Source organism: Arachis stenosperma, chromosome 3 (assembly GCF_014773155.1).
Source record: "Arachis stenosperma cultivar V10309 chromosome 3, arast.V10309.gnm1.PFL2, whole genome shotgun sequence".
Taxonomy (NCBI): Eukaryota; Viridiplantae; Streptophyta; class Magnoliopsida; order Fabales; family Fabaceae; genus Arachis; species Arachis stenosperma.
This window is the reverse complement of record NC_080379.1, coordinates 144,708,145-144,731,869: the sequence shown is the minus strand read 5'-3', so window position 1 is coordinate 144,731,869 and position 23,725 is coordinate 144,708,145. Positions and strand designations below refer to the sequence as shown.

The following is a 23,725-nucleotide window of genomic DNA, read 5'->3' as shown; positions in this document are numbered from 1 at the left end:
TGGATTTCTGATTGCATGATGCATGGTTGATCGCCTGACAACCGAGTGCTCGCCTGACAAACGAGCCAGCCATTCCGTGAGATCAGAGTCTTCGTGGTATAGGCAAGAACTGATGGCGGCATTCAAGAGAATCCGGAAGGTCTAACCTTGTCTGTGGTATTCTGAGTAGGATTCAATGATTGAATGACTGTGACGTGCTTCAAACCTGTAACCTACTGGGCGTTAGTGACAGACGCAAAAGAGTGATTCTATTCCGGTAGAGGAGGGAACCAAACCGGTGATTGGCAGCACTGTGACAGAGTGTGTGCATTAGCTTTCACTGCGTGGATGGGAGGTAGCTGCTGACAACAGTGAAACCTTACACGAGCTTGCCATGGAAAGGAGTAAGAAGGATTGGATGAAGGCAGTAGGAAAGCAGAGAGACGGAAGGGAAGGCATCTTCATACACTTGTCTGAAGCTCTTACACCAATGATATACATAAGTATCACTATCTTTATCTTCTATGTTATTTTCGTTCATCATCATATACATTTGAGTTTGCCTAACTAAGATTTACAAGATGACCATAGCTTGCTTCAATGCTAACAATCTCCGTGGGATCGACCCTTACTCACGTAAGGTATTACTTGGACGACCCAGTGCACTTGCTGGTTAGTTGTGCGAAGTTGTGTAATGCCATGGAATTGAACCACCAAGTTTTTGGAGTTCATGACCAGGGATTATGAGAGTTGTGAAGTTGTATTGATCACAATTTCGTGCACCAAGTTTTTGGCGCCGTTGCCGGGGATTGTTCAAGTTTTGAGCAAGCTTTTGGTAACAATGCCTGGGATTGTTCTAGTTTGGACAACTGACGGTTCATCTTGTTGCTTAGATTAGGTATTTATTTTTTTCGAAATTCTTGAAGATGAATTCTAGAGTTTCATGATGATTTGTTGAAATCTGGCTGGCTGAGAAGCCATGTCTAATCTGATTGGACCGAGGTTTCAACTTATCACCACAAGAGCTTGTTGATTCTCATCAATTTTGCTCTTGGAGCAGTGATCTGCTAAGGCTTGGCTGGCCTCTGGCCATGTCTAGTGTTTTGGACCGAAGCTTTCTTTGAAAGCTTGGCTGGCTGTGAAGCCATGTCTAATTCCTGGACCGGAGTCTTAGACTAGCATTGCACTGATTCCTGGAATTCTCATCAAGGATTTTGATACCTTTTCCCACTTAATTTTTGAAAAACACAAAAAAAAAAAATTTACAAAATCATAAAAACCAAAAATATTTGATGTTTCATGCTTAAGTCTAGTGTCTCATCTTAAGTTTGGTGTCAATTGCATGCATTCATTCATGTGTCTTAAGGATCCTCAAGTAATTCTTGATGATTTTTGTGTTCTAATCTTTGAATTCTATTGACTTGAAGCATTTTGTGTGTCTCATATGCATTCTCATATTGTTAGTGTCAGTAGTATACAAACTGCTAAGTTTGGTGTCTTGCATGCATTGTTAATTGATTCCTTTTGCATTTTGATTATTAAAAATCCAAAAATATTTTTAATTTGTGTCTTTTCAAGTCAATGATACAAAGAATTGAAGATTCAGAACATACTGCAGAGGAATTATACAGAAAAAGCTGAGCATTCAAAAATGCCCAGTGAAGAAGGCAGACTGGCGTTTAAACGCCAGCCAGGGTACTTGGTTGGGCGTTTAACGCCCAAAGAGGTAGCATTTTGGGCGTTAAACGCCAGAATGTATACCATTCTGGGCGTTTAACGCCAGGATGGTGCTAGGGGGAAGATTCTGTTTTCAAAATCAACTTTTTTTTCAAGTTTTCAAAATCAAATCTTTTTCAAATCATATCTTTTCAATCAAAATGTTTTCAAAATCAATTTCTTTCCTTTTTCAAAGATACTTCCTAACAATTAATGATTTGATTGAACATCTCAAATTTGTTTCCTTTTCTGTTGAGAAAGGTTTAATGTTTGAATCATATCTTTTCTTGTTAGGCAAGTCATTAATTTTAAAATCATATCTTTTCAAATTGTTTTCAAATCATATCTTTTAAAATTGTTTTCACATCATATCTTCTCAATCACATCTTTTTAAAACCATAACTTTTCAATTAAATCTTTTTAACCACATCTTTTTCAAAATAGTTTTCAATCAAATCTTTTTAATTTCTAATTTCAAAATCTTTTTCAAAAATCACTTGGTTTCTTTTCCACTTTGATTTTCGAAAATCAATTAATGTTTTTCAAAAATGTTTTCAAAATATTTTAATCAATTTTCGAAAATCTTCTTCCCTCCTTCCCACATCCTTCTATTTATGGAGTACCACTCCTTCTAAATGCACAATTCGAACCTTATCTAAGTAAAGTTCGAATTCTTCTTCTCCTTCTTCTTTCTATTTCTCTTTTCCTCTGACACCTCAAGGAATCTCTATACTGTGACATAGAGGATTCCACATTTTCTTGTTCTCTTCTCTTTCATATGAGCAGGAGCAAGGACAAAGGCATTCTTGTTGAAGCTGACCCTGAACCCGAAAGGACCTTGAAGAGAAAGCTAAGAGAAGCCAAAGCACAACTCTCTTTAGAGGACCTGACCGAATTCTTCAAGGAAGAAGAAGATATGGCAGCCGAAAACAACAATAATGCAAACAATGCAAGGAAGGTGCTGGGTGACTTCACTGCACCTACTCCTGATTTCTATGGGAGAAGCATCTCTATCCCTGCCATTGGAGCAAACAACTTTGAGCTTAAGCCTCAATTAGTTTCTCTAATGCAACAGAATTGCAAGTTCCATGGACTTCCAATGGAAGATCCTCATCAGTTCTTAGCTGAATTCTTGCAAATCTGTGACACAGTCAAGACTAATGGGGTTAACCCTGAGGTCTACAGACTGATGCTATTCCCTTTTGCTGTAAGAGACAGAGCTAGAATATGGTTGGATTCTCAACCTAAAGAAAGCCTGGACTCTTGGGAAAATCTAGTCAATGCCTTCTTGGCAAAGTTCTTTCCACCACAAAGATGGAGTAAGCTTAGAGTGGAAGTCCAAACCTTCAGACAGAAGGATGGAGAATCCCTCTATGAAGCTTGGGAAAGATACAAACAATTGATCAGAAGATGTCCTTCAGACATGCTTTCTGAATGGAGCATCATAGGTATTTTCTATGATGGTCTCTCTGAACTGTCCAAGATGTCCTTGGATAGCTCTGCTGGAGGATCTCTTCATCTGAAGAAGACGCCTGCAGAAGCTCAAGAATTGATTGAAATGGTTGCAAATAACCAATTCATGTACACTTCTGAAAGAAATCCTGTGAACAATGGGACTAGTCAGAAGAAAGGAGTTCTTGAGATTGACACTCTGAATGCCATATTGGCTCAGAACAAGATATTGACTCAACAAGTCAACTTGATTTCTCAAAGTCTGTCTGGAATGCAAAATGCACCAAGCAGTACTAAGGAAGCTTCATCTGAGGAAGAAGCCTATGATCCTGAGAACCCTTCAATGGAAGAGGTGAATTACCTAGGAGAACCCTATGGAAACAACTACAATTCTTCATGGAGAAATCACCCCAATTTCTCATGGAAGAATCAAGAGAGACCTCAACAAGGTTTCAATAACAATAATGGTGGAAGAAACAGGTTTAGCAATGGCAAGCCTTTTCCATCATCTTCTCAGCAACAGACAGAGGGTTCTAAGCAGAATACTTCTGACTTAGCAACAATGGTCTCTGATCTAATAAAGACCACTCAAAGTTTCATGAATGAAACAAGGTCCTCCATCAGAAATTTGGAAGGACAAGTGGGTCAGCTGAGCAAGAAAGTTACTGAACTCCCTCCTAGCACTTTCCCAAGTAATACAGAAGAAAATCCAAAAGGAGAGTGCAAAGCCATAGACATGGCCGAATATGGAGAGGAAAGAGAGGAGGAGGACGCCACTGAGGAAGACCTCAGTGGGCGTGTACCAATCTCCTCTGAGTTCCTCAATGAGGAACAATGGGAATCTGAGGCTCAAAATGAGACCATAGAGATTCCATTGGACTTACTTCTGCCATTCATGAGCTCTGATGAGTATTCCTCCTCTGAAGAGGATGAGTATGTCACTGAAGAGCAAGTTGCTAAATACCTTGGAGCAATCATGAAACTGAATGACAAGTTATTTGGAAATGAGACTTGGGAGGAAGAACCACCTTTGCTCACCAAAGAACTGGATGACTTGTCTAGGCAGAAACTGCCTCTAAAGAGGCAAGATCCTGGGAAGTTTTCTATACCTTGTACCATAGGCACCATGACCTTCAAGAAGGCCTTGTATGACTTAGGGTCAAGTGTAAACCTCATGCCCCTCTCTGTAATGGAGAAATTAGGGATCCTTGAGGTGCAAGCTGCAAGAATCTCATTAGAGATGGCAGACAATTCAAGAAAACAAGCTCATGGACTTGTAGAGAATGTTTTGGTGAAGATTGAGGACCATTACATCCTACTGACTTCATAGTCCTAGAGACTGGGAAGTGCATGGATGAATCCATCATCCTTGGCAGACCCTTCCTAGCCACAGCAAAGGCTGTGATTGATGTTGATAGAGGAGAGTTGATCATTCAAGTGAATGAAGAATCCTTGGTGTTTAAGGCCCAAGGACATCCCTCTATCATCATGGAGAGGAAGCATGAAGAGCTTCTCTCAAAACAGAGCCAAGCAGAGCCCCCACAGTCAAACTCTAAGTTTGGTGTTGGGAGGCCACAACCAAACTCTAAGTTTGGTGTTAAACCCCCACATTCAAACTCTAAGTTTGGTGTTGGGAGGTTCCAACACGGTTCTGAGTATTTCTGAGGCTCCATGAGAGTCCTCTGTCAAGCTAATGACATTAAAGAAACGCTTGTTGGGAGGCAACCCAATGTTTTATAGTTAACTATTTTCTTTTGTTATTTTATCTTTTTTGTAGGTTGATGATCATAAGAAGTCACAAAAACAATGAAAAAAGCAAAAAACAGAATGAAAAACAGGAAGAAAAACAGCACACCCTGGAGGAGAAGAAGCTGGCGTTCAAACGCCAGTAATACTAGCTATTGGGCGTTTAACGCCCAGTCTGGCACCATTCTGGGCGTTTAACGCCAGAAAGGGGCACCAGACTGGCGTTAAACGCCAGTAAAGGGCAACAACCTGGCGTTAAACGCCAGGAATGGGCACCAGCCCGGCGTTTAACGCCAGAAATAGCTCAAAACGTGATTTTGAGCAACATTTGGTGCAGGGATGACTTTTCCTTGACACCACAGGATCTGTGGACCCCACAGGACCCCACCACCACTCTCTCTCTTCTTCCCCCATTCACCAATCACCTCAATACCTCTTCCCCAAAAACCCTTCACCTATCAAATCCCATCTTTCTCTTCACCACTCACATCCATCCTTCATAAATCCCCACCAACCTCACCCTTCAAATTCAAACCACTTTCCCTCCCAAACCCACCCTCCATGGCCGAACCATTACCCCCCCTCTCTCCTATAAATACCCTTCTTCACCCCTTCATTTTCACACAACCTAAACACCCTTTCTTACCCTTCTTGGCCGAACACACCACCTTCCCCCTCTTCCTCATCTCTTCTTCTTCTACTCTCTTCTTTCTTCTTTTGCTCGAGGACGAGCAAACATTTTAAGTTTGGTGTGGTAAAAGCGTTGCTTTTTCATAACCATCATGGCATCCAAGGCCGGAGAAACCTCTAGAAAGAGGAAAGGGAAGGCAAAGGCTTCTACCTCCGAGTCATGGGAGATGGATAGATTCCTCTCAAGGGTGCATCAAGACCACTTCTATGAAGTTGTGGTCTTAAAGAAGGTGATCCCCGAAGTCCCCTTTTCACTCAAAAAGGGTGAATATCCGGAGATCCGCCATGAGATCCGAAGAAGAGGTTGGGAAGTACTTACCAACCCCATTCAACAAGTCGGAATCTTGATGGTTCAAGAGTTCTATGCCAATGCATGGATCACCAAGAACCATGACCAAAGTGTGAACCCGAATCCAAAGAATTATCTCACTATGGTTCGGGGGAAATACTTGGATTTTAGTCCGGAGAGTGTGAGGGTGGCGTTCAACTTGCCCATGATGCAAGGAGATGAGCATCCTTACACTAGAAGGGTCAACTTTGATCAAAGGTTGGACCAAGTCCTCACAACCATATGTGAAGAGGGCTGATGAGCGGATGATTTGTATGCTTTTTGGCATTGTTTTTAGTATGTTTTTGATATGATCTAGTTAGTTTTTAGTATATTTTTATTAGTTTTTAGTTAAAATTCACTTTTCTGGACTTTACTATGAGTTTGTGTGTTTTTCTGTGATTTCAGGTATTTTCTGGCTGAAATTGAGGGACCTGAGCAAAAATCTGATCCAGAGACCAAAAAGGACTGCAGATGCTGTTGGATTCTGACCTCCCTGCACTCGAAGCGGATTTTCTGGAGCTACAGAAGCCCAATTGGCGCGCTCTCAACGGCGTTGGAAAGTAGACATCCTGGGCTTTCCAGCAATATATGATAGTCCATACTTTGCCTAAGATTTGATGGCCCAAACCGGCGTTCAAAGTCACCTCAAGAAATCCCAGCGTTAAACGCTGGAACTGGCACCCAAATGGGAGTTAAACGCCCAAACTGGCACCAAAGCTGGCGTTTAACTCCAAGAAGAGTCTCTACACGAAATTTGCTTCATTGCTCAGCCCAAGCACACCAAGTGGGCCCGGAAGAGGATTTTTATGTCATTTACTCATTTCTGTACACCTTAGGCTACTAGTTTTCTATAAGTAGGACCTTTTACTATTGTATTTATCATCGGGGGGGATTATTTTAGATCCTTTGATCATTGGGAGGCTGGCCTCACGGCCATGCCTAGACCTTGTTCTTATGTATTTTCAACGGTGGAGTTTCTACACACCATAGATTAAGGTGTGGAGCTCTGCTGTACCTCGAGTATTAATGCAATTACTATAGTTCTTCTATTCAATTCCGCTTGTTCTTTTACCAAGATATCACTTGTTCTTCAACTTGATGAAGGTGATGATTGACACTCATCATCATTCTCACCTATGAACAAGGTGACTGACAACCACTCTTGTTCTACAAGCATTTGAGGCTTAGTGAATATCTCTTGGATTTCTGATTGCACGATGCATGGTTGATCGCCTGACAACCGAGTGCTCGCCTGACAAACGAGCCAGCCATTCCGTGAGATCAGAGTCTTCGTGGTATAGGCAAGAACTGATGGCAGCATTCAAGAGAATCCGGAAGGTCTAACCTTGTCTGTGGTATTCTGAGTAGGATTCAATGATTGAATGACTGTGACGTGCTTCAAACCTGTAACCTACTGGGCGTTAGTGACAGACGCAAAAGAGTGATTCTATTCCGGTAGGGGAGGGAACCAAACCGGTGATTGGCAGCACTGTGACAGAGTGTGTGCATTAGCTTTCACTGCGCGGATGGGAGGTAGCTGCTGACAACAGTGAAACCCTACACGAGCTTGCCATGGAAAGGAGTAAGAAAGGATTGGATGAAGGCAGTAGGAAAGCAGAGAGACGGAAGGGAAGGCATCTTCATACGCTTGTCTGAAGCTCTTACACCAATGATATACATAAGTATCACTATCTTTATCTTCTATGTTATTTTCGTTCATCATCATATACATTTGAGTTTGCCTGACTAAGATTTACAAGATGACCATAGCTTGCTTCAATGCTAACAATCTCCGTGGGATCGACCCTTACTCACGTAAGGTTTATTACTTGGACGACCCAGTGCACTTGCTGGTTAGTTGTGCGAAGTTGTGTAATGCCATGGTATTGAGCCACCAAGTTCTTGGAGCCATTACCGGGGATTATTTGAGTTGTGAAAAAGTATTGTTCACAATTTCGCGCACCAAGTTTTTGGCGCCGTTGCCGGGGATTGTTCAAGTTTTGAGCAAGCTTTTGGTAACATCAGTGCCAAGATCCGGCAACAACATCAAGTTTTTGGTGTTATTGCCGGGGATTGTTCTTGTGTATGGACAACTGACGGTTCATCTTGTTGCTTAGATTAGGTATTTTTTTTTCAGAATTCTTTAAGGATGAATTCTAGTGTTTCAAGGTGATGTTCTTATCATCACCAAAGCTGATTGATCATCATCAATTTAGCTCTTGAATGCAATGTTCTGCTGAAGCTTAGCCGGCCATGTCTAATTCCTTTAGACTAAAGCTTTAGACTAACATTGCATGATTCCTGGAATTCTCATTAAGAATTTTGATACCTTTATTTTCTTCTTCCACTTAATTTTCGAAAAAACCAAAAAAATTACAAAATCATAAAAAAACCAAAAATATTTCTTGTTTAAGTCTAGTGTCTCATTTTTAGTTTGGTGTCAATTGCATGTTTCTGTTCTTCTTGCATTTTTCGAATTTATGCATGTGTCTTCATCAATCTTCAAGTTGTTCTTGATGATCTCCTTGTTTTGATCTTTGAATTCTATTGACTTGATTGTTTTGTTGTTTCTCATGTGCATTCTCATCTTGTTAGTGTCAGTAGTATACAAACTGCTAAGTTTGGTGTCTTGCATGCATTGTTACTTGATTTTAGTTGCATTTTGATTATTCCTTATTATTAAAAATCCAAAAATATTTTTAATTTGTGTCTTTTCAAGTCAATAATACAGAGAATTGAAGATTCAGAACATACTGCAGAGGAATCACACAGAAAAAGCTGGGCATTCAAAAATGCCCAATGAAGAAGACAGACTGGCGTTTAAACGCCAGCCAGGGTGCCTGGCTGGGCGTTTAACGCCCAAAAGGGTAGTAGTTTGGGCGTTAAACGCCAGAATGTGCACCATTCTGGGCGTTTAACGCCAGGATGGCACAAGGGGGAAGATTTTGTTTTCAAAATCAAATTTTTTTTCAAGTTTTCAAAGTTTTTCAAAATCAAATCTTTTTCAAATCATATCTTTTCAATCAAATGTTTTCAAAATCAATTTCTTTCCTTTTTCAAAGATACTTACTAATAATTAATGATTTGATTGAACATTTTTTGCCTTTTCTGTTGAGGAAGGTTTTATGTTTGAATCATATCTTTTCTTGTTAGGCAAGTCATTAATTTTTCAAATCATATCTTTTAAAATTGTTTTCAAATCATATCTTTTTAATCACATCTTTTTAAAACCAATCATATCTTCTTAACCACATCTTTTTCAAAATAGTTTTCAATCAAATCTTTTTTATTTCTAATTTAAAAATCTTTTTCAAAAATCACTTGATTCTTTTTCTATTCTTAGTTTTCGAAAATCAATTAAGTGTTTTTCAAAATGTTTTCAAAATCTTTTACTTAATTTTCGAAAATTACTTCCCTTCTTCTCACATCCTTCTATTTATGAACTAACACTATTCCTTAATGCAAAATTCGAACTCCATCTTCTTTGATAAGTTCGAATTTTCTACCTCTGTCTTCCATTTTTCTTCCTCTGACACCTCAAGGAATCTCTATACTGTGACATAGAGGATTCCATATTTTCTTGTCCTCTTCTCTTTCATATGAGCAGGAGCAGAGACAAAGGCATTCTTGTTGAAGCTGACCCTGAACCTGAGAGGACCTTGAAGCGAAAGCTAAGAGAAGCTAAGGCACAATTCTCTGTTGAGGACCTGACCGAATTCTTCAAAGAAGAAGAACCCATGGCAGCCGAAAACAACAACAATGTCAACAATGCAAGGAAGGTGCTGGGTGACTTTACTGCACCTACTCCCGACTTCTATGGGAGAAGCATCTCTATCCCTGCCATTGGAGCAAACAACTTTGAGCTTAAGCCTCAGTTAGTTTCTCTAATGCAACAGAATTGCAAGTTCCATGGACTTCCAATGGAAGATCCTCATCAGTTTTTAGCTGAATTCTTGCAAATCTGTGACACAGTCAAGACTAATGGGGTTGACCCTGAGGTCTACAGACTGATGCTATTCCCTTTTGCTGTAAGAGACAGAGCTAGGACATGGTTGGACTCACAACCTAAAGAAAGCCTGGACTCTTGGGAAAAGCTAGTCAATGCCTTCTTGGCAAAGTTCTTTCCACCTCAAAAATTGAGTAAGCTTAGAGTGGAAGTCCAAACCTTCAGACAGAAGGATGGTGAATCCCTCTATGAAGCTTGGGAAAGATACAAACAATTAATCAGAAAATGTCCCTCAGACATGCTTTCTGAATGGAGCATCATAGGTATTTTCTATGATGGTCTCTCTGAACTATCCAAGATGTCTTTGGATAGCTCTGCTGGAGGATATCTTCACTTGAAGAAGACGCCTACAGAGGCTCAAGAACTAATTGAAATGGTTGCAAATAACCAATTCATGTACACTTCTGAAAGGAATCCTGTAAACAATGGGACTAATCAGAAGAAAGGAGTTCTTGAGATTGATACTCTGAATGCCATATTGGCTCAGAATAAAATATTGACTCAACAAGTCAATTTGATTTCTCAAAGTCTGTCTGGAATGCAAAATGCACCAAGCAGTACTAAGGAAGCTTCATCTGAGGAAGAAGCTTATGATCCTGAGAACCCTTCCATGGAAGAGGTGAATTACCTAGGAGAACCCTATGGAAACACCTATAATTCTTCATGGAGAAATCACCCAAATCTCTCATGGAAGAATCAAGAGAGACCTCAACAAGGTTTCAATAACAATAATGGTGGAAGAAACAGGCTTAGCAATAGCAAGCCTTTTCCATCATCTTCTCAGCAACAGACAGAGAGTTCTAAGCAGAACACTTCTGACTTAGCAACAATGGTCTCTGATCTAATAAAGACCACTCAAAGTTTCATGAATGAAACAAGGTCCTCCATCAGAAATTTGGAAGGACAAGTGGGTCAGCTGAGCAAGAAAGTTACTGAACTCCCTCCTAGCACTCTCCCAAGTAATACAGAAGAAAATCCAAAAGGAGAGTGCAAAGCCATAGACATGGCCGAATATGGAGAGGAAAGAGAGGAGGAGGACGCCACTGAGGAAGACCTCAGTGGGCGTGTACCAATCTCCTCTGAGTTCCTCAATGAGGAACAATGGGAATCTGAGGCTCAAAATGAGACCATAGAGATTCCATTGGACTTACTTCTGCCATTCATGAGCTCTGATGAGTATTCTTCCTCTGAAGAGGATGAGTATGTCACTGAAGAGCAAGTTGCTAAATACCTTGAAGCAATCATGAAGCTAAATGACAAGTTATTTGGAAATGAGACTTGGGAGGATGAACCACCTTTGCTCACCAAAGAACTGGATGACTTGTCTAGGCAGAAACTGCCTCAAAAGAGGCAGGATCCTGGGAAGTTTTCTATACCTTGTACATAGGCACCATGACCTTCAAGAAGGCCTTGTGTGACTTAGGGTCAAGTGTAAACCTCATGCCCCTCTCTGTAATGGAGAAATTAGGGATCTTTGAGGTACAAGCTGCAAGAATCTCATTAGAGATGGCAGACAATTCAAGAAAACAAGCTCATGGACTTGTAGAGAATGTTTTGGTGAAGATTGAAGACCATTACATCCCTACTGACTTCATAGTCCTAGAGACTGGGAAGTGCATGGATGAATCCATCATCCTTGGCAGACCCTTCCTAGCCACAGCAAAGGCTGTGATTGATGTTGATGGAGGTGAACTGATCATTCAAGTGAATGAAGAATCCTATGTGTTTAAGGCTCAAGGATATCCCTCTGTCACCATGGAGAGGAAGCTTGAAGAGCTTCCCTCAAATCAGAGACAAATAGAGCCCCCACAGTCAAACTCTAAGTTTGGTGTTGGGAGGCCACAACCAAACTCTAAGTTTGGTGTTGAACCCCCACATTCAAACTCTAAGTTTGGTGTTGGGAGGTTTCAACATTGCTCTGATCATTTGTGAGGCTCCATGAGAGTCCTCTGTCAAGCTAATGACATTAAAGAAGCGCTTGTTGGGAGGCAACCCAATCTTTTATAATTAACTATTTCCTTTTGTTATTTTATCTTTTTTGTAGGTTGATGATCATAAGAAGTCACAAAATCCATTGAAAAAGCAAAAACAGAATGAAAAACAGGAAGAAAAACAGCACACCCTGGAGGAAGAACTCACTGGCGTTTAAACGCCAGTGAGGCTAGCAGTTGGGCGTTTAACGCCCAGTCTGGCACCATTCTGGGCATTTAACGCCAGAAAGGGGCACCAGACTGGCGTTAAACGCCAGAAAAGGGCTAGAACCTGGCGTTAAACGCCAGAAATGGGCACCAGCCCGGCCTTTAACGCCAGAAATAGCTCAAAACGTGATTTTGAGCAACATTTGGTGCAGGGATGACTTTTCCTTGACACCTCAGGATCTGTGGACCCCACAGGATCCCCACCAACCCCACCACTCTCTCTCTTCTTCTTCTCCCATTCACCAATCACCTCAACATCTCTTTCTCTTCACCACTCACATCCATCCTTCATAAACCACCACTTCTCCCCCTTTTTGGCCGAACCACAAAGCCATCTCCCTCTCCCCCATTTCTTCTTCTTCTACTCTCTTCTTTCTTCTTTTGCTCGAGGACGAGCAAACCTTTTAAGTTTGGTGTGGTAAAAGCATTGCTTTTTGTTTTTCCATAACCATTTATGGCATCCAAAGCCGGTTCAACTGAGAAGGCATGACCTCAAGCCCATCACTAAGAAGAAGATGGAGCAAACAAGAGACCCCTCTCATCAAGAAATCCCTGAGATACCTCAAGGGATGCACTTTCCTCCACAAGACTACTGGGAGTAAATTAACACCTCCCTAGGAAAATTAAGTTCTAACATGGGACAACTAAGGGTGGAGCACCAAGAACATGCCATCCTCCTCCATGAAATTGGAGAAGATCAAAGGATCATGAGAGAGGAGCAACAAAGACAAGGAAGAGACATTGAGGAGCTCAAGCACTCCATAGGATCTTCAAGAGAAAGAAAGAGCCGCCATCACTAAGGTGGACCCGTTCTTTAATCTCCTTGTTCTTTATTTTTCTGTTTTTTGAATTTTAGTGCTTTATGTTTATCCATGTTTGTGTCTTATGATCATTAGTGTCTTAGTGTCTATGCCTTAAAGCTATGAATATGAATCCATCACCTTTCTTAAAAGAAAACTATTTTTATCACAAAAGAACAAGAAGTACAGGATTTCAAATTCATCTTTAAAACTAGCTTAATTAGTTTGATGTGGTGGCAATGCTTTTGTTTTCTGAATGTATGCTTGAACAGTGCATATGTCTTTTGAATTTGTTGTTCATGAATGTTGGCTCTTGAAAGAATGATGAAAAAGGATACATGTTATTGAGGATCTGAAAAATCAATAAAATGATTCTTGAAGCAAGAAAAAGCATTGCTATTCAAAAAAAAAAAAACCGAAAAAAAAGAGAAAAAAAGAAAACGAAAAAAAAAAAAAAATAATAATAATAATAAGAGTGTGATCCAAGGCAAATAAGAGTGTGCTTAAGAACCCTGGACACCTCTAATTGGGGACTTTAGCAAAGCTAAGTCACAATCTGAAAAGGTTCACCCAATTATGTGTCTGTGGCATGTATGTATCCGGTGGTAATACTGGAAAGACAGAGTGCTTTGGGCCACAGCCAAGACTCAATAAATAGCTATGTTCAAGAATCATCATACTTTACTAGGAGAATCATTAACACTATCTGGATTCTAAGTTCCTAAAGAAGCCAACCATTCTGAATTTCAAAGGATAGATTGAGATGCCAAAACTGTTCAGAGGCAAAAAGTTAAAAGCCCCGCTCATCTAATTAATACTGATCTTCACAGATGTTTTTGGAATTCATTGCATATTCTCTTCCTTTTATCTTATTTGATTTTCAGTTGCTTGGGGACAAGCAACAATTTAAGTTTGGTGTTGTGATGAGCGGATGATTTGTATGCTTTTTGGCATTGTTTTTAGTATGTTTTTGATATGATCTAGTTAGTTTTTAGTATATTTTTATTAGTTTTTAGTTAAAATTCACTTTTCTGGACTTTACTATGAGTTTGTGTGTTTTTCTGTGATTTCAGGTATTTTCTGGCTGAAATTGAGGGACCTGAGCAAAAATCTGATCCAGAGACCAAAAAGGACTGCAGATGCTGTTGGATTCTGACCTCCCTGCACTCGAAGCGGATTTTCTGGAACTACAGAAACCCAATTGGCGCGCTCTCAACGGCGTTGGAAAGTAGACATCCTGGGCTTTCCAGCAATATATGATAGTTCATACTTTGCCCAAGATCTGATGGCCCAAACCGGCGTTCAAAGTCACCTCAAGAAATCCCAGCGTTAAACGCTGGAACTGGCACCCAAATGGGAGTTAAACGCCCAAACTGGCACCAAAGCTGGCGTTTAACTCCAAGAAGAGTCTCTACACGAAATTTGCTTCATTGCTCAGCCCAAGCACACACCAAGTGGGCCCGGAAGAGGATTTTTATGTCATTTACTCATTTCTGTACACCTTAGGCTACTAGTTTTCTATAAGTAGGACCTTTTACTATTGTATTTATCATCGGGGGGGATTATTTTAGATCCTTTGATCATTGGGAGGCTGGCCTCACGGCCATGCCTAGACCTTGTTCTTATGTATTTTCAACGGTGGAGTTTCTACACACCATAGATTAAGGTGTGGAGCTCTGCTGTACCTCGAGTATTAATGCAATTACTATAGTTCTTCTATTCAATTCCGCTTGTTCTTTTACCAAGATATCACTTGTTCTTCAACTTGATGAAGGTGATGATTGACACTCATCATCATTCTCACCTATGAACAAGGTGACTGACAACCACTCTTGTTCTACAAGCATTTGAGGCTTAGTGAATATCTCTTGGATTTCTGATTGCACGATGCATGGTTGATCGCCTGACAACCGAGTGCTCGCCTGACAAACGAGCCAGCCATTCCGTGAGATCAGAGTCTTCGTGGTATAGGCAAGAACTGATGGCAGCATTCAAGAGAATCCGGAAGGTCTAACCTTGTCTGTGGTATTCTAAGTAGGATTCAATGATTGAATGACTGTGACGTGCTTCAAACCTGTAACCTACTGGGCGTTAGTGACAGACGCAAAAGAGTGATTCTATTCCGGTAGGGGAGGGAACCAAACCGGTGATTGGCAGCACTGTGACAGAGTGTGTGCATTAGCTTTCACTGCGCGGATGGGAGGTAGCTGCTGACAACAGTGAAACCCTACACGAGCTTGCCATGGAAAGGAGTAAGAAAGGATTGGATGAAGGCAGTAGGAAAGCAGAGAGACGGAAGGGAAGGCATCTTCATACGCTTGTCTGAAGCTCTTACACCAATGATATACATAAGTATCACTATCTTTATCTTCTATGTTATTTTCGTTCATCATCATATACATTTGAGTTTGCCTGACTAAGATTTACAAGATGACCATAGCTTGCTTCAATGCTAACAATCTCCGTGGGATCGACCCTTACTCACGTAAGGTTTATTACTTGGATGACCCAGTGCACTTGCTGGTTAGTTGTGCGAAGTTGTGTAATGCCATGGTATTGAGCCACCAAGTTCTTGGAGCCATTACCGGGGATTATTTGAGTTGTGAAAAAGTATTGTTCACAATTTCGCGCACCAAGGGCGCACAATGGAAGCAAGATTCAAGAGGCAAGCCGGTTCAATTAAGAAGGCATGACCTCAAACCCGTGGCTAGAGGATGGTTAGAGTTCATACAACGCTCAATCATTCCCACTAGCAACCAGTCCGAAGTTACCATAGACCGGGCCATCATGATCCATAGCATCATGATTGGAGAAGAAATAGAAGTTCATGAGGTTATAGCCCAAGAACTCTACAAGGTGGCGGACAAGACCTCCACTTTGGCAAGGTTAGCCTTTCCTCACCTCATTTGTCACCTCTGTTATTCAGTTGGAGTTGACATAGAGGGAGACATCACCATTGATGAGGATAAGCCCATTACCAAGAAAAGGATGGAGCACACAAGAGACCCCTCTCATCATGAGATCCCTGAGATGCCTCAAGGGATGCACTTTCCTCCACAAAACTATTGGGAGCAACTAAACACCTCCCTAGGAGAATTAAGTTCCAACATGGGACAACTAAGGGTGGAGCATCAAGAACACTCCATTCTCCTCCATGAAATTAGAGAAGACCAAAGAATCATGAGGGAGGAGCAACAAAGACAAGGAAGAGACATTGAGGAGCTCAAGCACTCCATAGGATCTTCAAGAGCAAGAAAGAGCCGCCATCACTAAGGTGGACCCGTTCCTTGATTTCCTTGTTCTTTATTCTTCTGTTTTTCGATTTTTATGCTTATGGTTATCCATGTTTGTGTCTTGTGATCATTAGTGTCTTAGTGTCTATGCCTTAAAGTTATGAATGTCCTATGAATCCATCACCTTTCTTGAATAAAAACGTGCTTAATTGAAAAGGAAAGAATTGCATGAATTCTGAATTTTATAATAGTTTAATTATTTTGATGTGGTGGCAACACTTTTGTTCTCTGAATGTATGCTTGAACAGTGCATATGTCTTTTGAATTTGTGGTTCATGAATGTTGGCTCTTGAAAGAATGATGAAAAAGGAGACATGTTACTGAGGATCTGAAAAATCATTAGAAATGATTCTTGAAGCAAGAAAAAGCAGAAAAAAAAAATTTTCGAAAAAAAAAAAGAAGAAAAAAAAAAGAGAGAAAGAAAGAAATAAAGTTGTGATCCAAGGCAATAAGAGTGTGCTTAAGAACCCTGGACACCTCTAATTGGGGACTTTAGCAAAGCTGAGTCACAATCTGAAAAGGTTCACCCAATTATGTGTCTGTGGCATGTATGTATCCGGTGGTAATACTGGAAGACAGAGTGCTTTGGGCCACAGCCAAGACCCAATAAATAGCTATGTTCAAGAATCATCATACTTTACTAGGAGAATCATTAACACTATCTGGATTCTAAGTTCCTAAGGAAGCCAATCATTCTGAATTACAAGGGATAGAGTGAGATGCCAAAACTATTCAGAGACAAAAAGTTAAAAGCCCCGCTCATCTAATTAATACTGATCTTCATAGATGTTTTTGGAATTCATTGCATATTCTCTTCTTTTTATCTTATTTGATTTTCAGTTGCTTGGGGACAAGCAACAATTTAAGTTTGGTGTTGTGATGAGCGGATAATTTGTATACTTTTTGGCATTATTTTTAGTATATTTTTAGTATGATCTAGTTAGTTTTTAGTATATTTTTATTAGTTTTTAATTAAATTTCACTTTTCTGGACTTTACTATGAGTTTGTGTGTTTTTCTGTGATTTCAGGTATTTTCTGGCTGAAATTGAGGGACCTGAGCAAAAATCTGATCCAGAGACTCAAAAGGACTGCAGATGCTGTTGGATTCTGATCTCCCTGCACTCGAAGTGGATTTTCTGGAGCTACAGAAGCCCAATTGACGCGCTCTCAACGGCGTTGGAAAGTAGACATCCTGGGCTTTCCAGCAATATATAATAGTCCATACTTTGCCCAAGATTTGATGGCCCAAACCGGCGTTCAAAGTCACCTCAAGGAATTCCAGCGTTAAACGCCGGAACTGGCACCTAATTGGGAGTTAAACGCCCAAACTGGCACTAAAGTTGGCGTTTAACTCCAAGGAGAGTCTCTACACGAAATTTCTTCATTGCTCAGCCCAAACACACACCAAGTGGGCCCGGAAGTGGATTTTTATGTCATTTACTCACCTCTGTACTAGTTTTCTATAAGTAGGACCTTTTACTATTGTATTAAAAATCTTTTGGACATCTAGTTCTTAGATCATTGGGAGGCTGGCCTCACGGCCATGCCTAGACCTTGTTCTTATGTATTTTCAACGGTGGAGTTTCTACACACCATAGATTAAGGTGTGGAGCTCTGCTGTACCTCGAGTATTAATGCAATTACTATTGTTCTTCTATTCAACTCCGCTTGTTCTTTTACCAAGATATCACTTGTTCTTCAACTTGATGAAGATGATGATTGACACTCATCATCATTCTCACCTATGAACAAGGTGACTGACAACCATTCTTGTTCTACAAGCATTCGAGGCTTGGTGAATATCTCTTGGATTTCTGATTGCATGATGCATGGTTGATCGCCTGACAACCGAGTGCTCGCCTGACAAACGAGCCAGCCATTCCGTGAGATCAGAGTCTTCGTGGTATAGGCAAGAACTGATGGCGGCATTCAAGAGAATCCGGAAGGTCTAACCTTGTCTGTGGTATTCTGAGTAGGATTCAATGATTGAATGACTGTGACGTGCTTCAAACCTGTAACCTACTGGGCGTTAGTGACAGACGCAAAAGAGTGATTCTATTCCGGTAGGGGAGGGAACCAAACCGGTGATTGGCAGCACTGTGACAGAGTGTGTGCATTAGCTTTCACTGCGCGGATGGGAGGTAGCTGCTGACAACAGTGAAACCTTACACGAGCTTGCCATGGAAAGGAGTAAGAAGGATTGGATGAAGGCAGTAGGAAAGCAGAGAGACGGAAGGGAAGGCATCTTCATACACTTGTCTGAAGCTCTTACACCAATGATATACATAAGTATCACTATCTTTATCTTCTATGTTATTTTCGTTCATCATCATATACATTTGAGTTTGCCTGACTAAGATTTACAAGATGACCATAGCTTGCTTCAATGCTAACAATCTCCGTGGGATCGACCCTTACTCACGTAAGGTATTACTTGGACGACCCAGTGCACTTGCTGGTTAGTTGTGCGAAGTTGTGTAATGCCATGGAATTGAACCACCAAGTTTTTGGAGTTCATGACCAGGGATTATGAGAGTTGTGAAGTTGTATTGATCACAATTTCGTGCACCAGGTGGAAACTCATCAATATCATCGGGAAACACCTCCGGAAACTCACACACAACCGAAATCCGTTCCAACCTTTGATCATCTCCCGAAACGCCCGCGGTTAACAACATGATACCCTGACATTCGGTTCCGGAACAGTTCACCATCATCGAATTCAAGTAATAATTATTCACCACGACCGGCCCTTCTGTATCTTCCGGCATAAAGTACACCGACTTTGTAGAACAATCAAGCAGAACATGGTTCTTAGATAACCAATCCAATCCCAAGATAAGATCAAGACCGATCATCGGCAAGCAGATTAAATTATGAACAAAATCACGCTGCTTGAACCTAAAAGAAACTTCCGGGCATCCTAGCCTAGTTACCGTAGCTTCATGGGTAGCATTGTACACCCTTAGATCATAACCTAAAGTTACAATCTTCAACCCTAACTCATGGGCTTTCTCAAATGCAATGAATGAATGTGATGCTCCCGAATCAAATAAAGCATTTAAAGTTTGACCAGCTAATTCACAGTTACCTCGAATGAGTGTCTCAGATCCCTCAGCACCTATAGCTGAAGTGGTGAACACTCGTCCAGTCTGTTGTGCCTTCCCAGCACCTTGTTTCTGCCTCTCCGGACAATTGGCGGCTTTATGCCCCGCCTTTCCACAGTTATAGCACAAACCCCATCCGGCCTTGCATGGTGCTCCCGAATGGTGATTCCCACACCTAGTGCAAGCTTGATCATTCTGAGGCTGCTTCCCAAACTTCTTTCCTTGGGAGTTGTTGTTATTGGGCCTCCTGAAAGAGCCTCCCCTCTTGAAAGACGGACCCCTAGGTGCAAAGCTCTTCCCTCGGTTCTGTGGGAATGATCCTTTGTGACCCCCTTTCTCAGCGGTTGCCCTTTTCACACACTCTTCAGCAACCCTACACTTGTTCACCAATTCGGAGAAAGTCCTAATCTCCATTGGTCCCACTGAACTGAAGATATCACTCCGGAGTCCTCCTTCATACTTAACACACTTCCATTCCTCATATTCCACCGGAGTCCCTTGGCACATACGAGAGAACCTGAACAGCTCCTCAAACTTGTCAGTATACTCTGATATGGACATAGTACCCTGCTTCAGCTGTAACAATTCAAGTTCCTTAGCCGTCCTAGCAGAAGTCGGAAAGTACTTCTTATAGAACTCTTCTTGAAAGACATTCCAGGTGATATAGTCATCACCCTGCTGCAAAAGACGTCGGATGCCCTGCCACCAATGCGACGCTTCACCGGTGAGCATATAGGTGGCAAACTCGACACACTGTCCTTCAGGTACCACTTGTGCTTGCAGTGCTCGCTCTATAGCCTGAAACCATGTATCAGCCTCAGTCGGGCTAGTAGTTCCCTTGAACTTAGACGGATTAACCTTCAAAAAGTTTGCCAAGGTCATCGGACCTTGAACTCCACCTCCATCATTACCATGGTTGTTCATCTGTTGACCAAGAGCCTCAGCAGTGGCTTGCATAGCAGCAGCCATATTCTCCAACGCAGCCATAAAGTTCACTGGGTCATTAGGGTTATTCTCCGGTGCACGAGCATTCGTACGACCTCTCACACTACCTCTACCGCGTCCACGAGGCGCCATCTGGTTCCTATACACACCCAACAATCGATATTAAGTTGATCAGTCTCAATATCGGAAGTCTAGTGCTCCAAAGTCCCAAATGCATGCTCATGAACGTTTATACCAATTATATCGAGCAGATATACTAATAGCACATAACACACACACAGAGAATGCACAGAAGCATAATCAGTCCATCCCTCAGGCTCTACAGGAACGAACTGCTCTGATACCATAATGTAACACCCTACCATACAGAGTGTTATGCTTAAGTCATAATTCAGAGATGGCAAGGTATTACGACCTCTAAAATAAAAATTTAGTACGTATAGTAGTATGAATGATTGATTATAACTAGGAGCCTTTGTAGAAAAAGGGGTAAACAAAAACCGCAACTCAAAAGCGCATCACTCCGATCGATAACGTAACGAACAAGGATAAGCCAACGCGAGATTGTATATATACAAGGGAGTGTCAAAAATAGGAATATCAAGACTCAAGATCCGGCTGCGAAGATAACCGGTCCGAGCATAACAATATATACATATGATAAAATAAGGAAAACCCCAAAGGAAACCCAAAGGGACACAAATACATAAAACCTATTCTCCAAAATCTCCCATAAGAGGAGTCATCACAGTTTGTATTATTTAATGGAGATAAAAGTATCTAAGCACAACATATAAACCAAAAACATAGTCCTGAGGACAAAGGATCTTCGCAAATCTAGAAGTCTCCAGCATGCCTCAGCGGGAAACCTCACGTACTGCATCTGAAAACCACAAAATCCGCATGGGTGAGAACCAGAGGTCCCCAGCATGGTAACAGCTTCCACATATATAATACATAATAATAGAGGAAAGCCAAAGGCAATCCTAGAACTTCCTCCAGATAATATCAAAGCTTATAAACAAGCTAAACCGTATAAGGGCATCTGACTAAAGATTCTTCAGTCTAACTAATACTTCCCTTTCCAATTCCTTCAAACCTCCCAACCACCAGCAAGAGTATATTATAGCAAACACAATTATATCAGACAAAGAATATACAAATAGGAGCAGTTAAGACATTTAGACAATTAGCAAGTAATATGTAGTCAAATAGGCAATCTCAAACAATTCACATAGTATGCATATGATGAATGCCTGTCCCTAGTGGCCGATGATATCACCTTGTCGGTTATAGAGCCAACCCGACAAGTCCTGGTCGCTAACCATTGGACTGTCCCTCTGTCGTGCATTCCCAACTCGAGTTATACTCGTTATAAACTTGATCATAAACATGATCCATATCCATCACCCTCACTGGTGAATATTTCGGGGGCGAGCTCATCCGGGTCTTTCACAGTGCCCGGCCACACTTACGACATAGGGTCAACAGAGTCTCGAGCCTCCACCTGGAGCACGTGGTGGCTAGCCACTGCTACTACCCAGGGAAACTCGTATCTCTGATAATGGAAGTGCAAATCTCAATTGTCAATAATTCAGCATAAACATGCATGAATTCTCATCCATGGATCAACATCCATATCAGCCATTCCGGCTCACGGTTCAATCCAGAACCAGCCAATATTCATAGCATACACAGCTATTCCGGCTCACGGTTAAATCCATAACCAGCCAATATTCATAGCATACACAGCTATTCCGGCGCACGGTTAAATCCATAACCAGCCATTTCATTAACAATTATAGCCTTTCGGCCCATGGCATAACAAGCACTTCCACCACCATCCTCCGCATCTCACATAATCATCTTTGATCCTCATTGATCATTCATTTTTCCCTTGCTTCACTCGCAAGTTACTTCATTCACTAGCTCCTTTTCTAATAGCTAGGCATATCATAATGATTCAAGACATACATGGTGAGATCGGAGGCTTAGAAGTATGAGATTTGGCTTTTAAAACTCAAAAATCAACTTTGGGATGAAAACAGGGCCACGCGTACGCGCACTCCACGCGCACGCGCGGATGGCCTCAAAAACTCATCGACGCGCAAGCGTCATGCACGCTAACGCGTGGATTACAAACTTGCCAATCGACGCGCACGCGTCAACCACGCGTACGCGCGGGTGTTCTCGTGCCCCAGGCACAACACCGGCACAGTTCTGGCATAACTCTCTGTAAAATGGCTGGGCATTGGGTGCAGCACAATCGGCGCGCTCGCGCACATCACGCGCACGCGTGGATAGCACTTCTCGGAAGATCGGCGCGCACGCGCCAGGTGCGCCCACGCGCAAGGGGTCATTCTGCTAAAAATTTTCTAAGTTAAAAAGCTGCAGAATTCACCAATTTAACCCCAATCTTCCAACGGACATAACTTCCTCATTTTAAATCGTTTTTCACCCGTTCTTCAAACGGCACGGACATGCCGGATCCAATTTCATTTCTAAAAAGGTTTGGTACAAAACAGAGATCCGTAGTCCAAGTTATGTCCCGTCAAAGTATGCCCAAAAACCATATTTTCATACAAAACCACAATATGCCATTTTCAAAACAAACCATTTTCAACTCTTTTCAAAATCAATCAAAACATGCCAATTCCATCCCTTTTCTTTGAAATCAATCAAATGTATCAAATTCAACATCAAGCCTCCTCAACTCACACATTGACACATAACCACAATTTACCAAAATCACTATCTCATCATTTTATCCCACTTCACCCAAGTGGCTCAAACTCAAACACATTGACGTATCATATACTATTCCTCATGCCAATTCTCAACAACACCAATTCCAATAAATCATTATTGTACACAATCAACATCATACTCACCATCAACATGGTTCAACCCACAATTCAACCATAACCAATCATCAAGCATAAATCACAACATGCATATCTCTCATACATCATACCACCAAGGCATCAATAATCATCATCACATATATGACCACATTATATATCTCAATCATTCAACAACATCAACAATTCAATGCCTATCTTAGGGCCTCTAGCCTAAGTATTTCCTACCACATTACATATTAGATACGGGAAACCGAAACCATACCTTAGCCGAATTTCCCAAGCTCCACCGGAGCACTTCCAAATCACTTATCCACAAGCTCTCAAGGCCTCAACACCTCCAAGAACAGATTTTTCACCACCAAACCCTTTCCAAGCTTTTCAATATCACCAATCAAGCTCCAATATTCACATATATACAACCTAAGCCACAATCATCATACCCATACACAACATCTCAAAACCCAAACATCATAAAATCACAAAATCACACTAGGGTTGAGAGTCTTACCACACCCAAGGTCCAAGGAGACAAGATTAACCTTCTCCTTCAAGAGAGTTGGGTCCTATAACATCAAAGAACCCAAAATCTCAACATTT

General features: G+C 41.3%; 2 non-coding genes across 2 annotated transcripts; both read right to left on the bottom strand.

Moving 5' to 3' along the window:
* Nucleotides 1-3,016: 3,016 nt before the first annotated feature.
* Nucleotides 3,017-3,124, bottom strand: LOC130972056 (small nucleolar RNA R71). The gene has a single exon (XR_009083257.1). It is a non-coding gene; the product is annotated as a small nucleolar RNA R71 (small nucleolar RNA).
* Nucleotides 3,125-10,056: 6,932 nt separating this feature from the next.
* On the bottom strand, nt 10,057-10,164 carry LOC130972734 (small nucleolar RNA R71). Its single transcript, XR_009083897.1, has one exon. It is a non-coding gene; the product is annotated as a small nucleolar RNA R71 (small nucleolar RNA).
* Between the last annotated feature and the right edge of the window lie 13,561 nt (nt 10,165-23,725).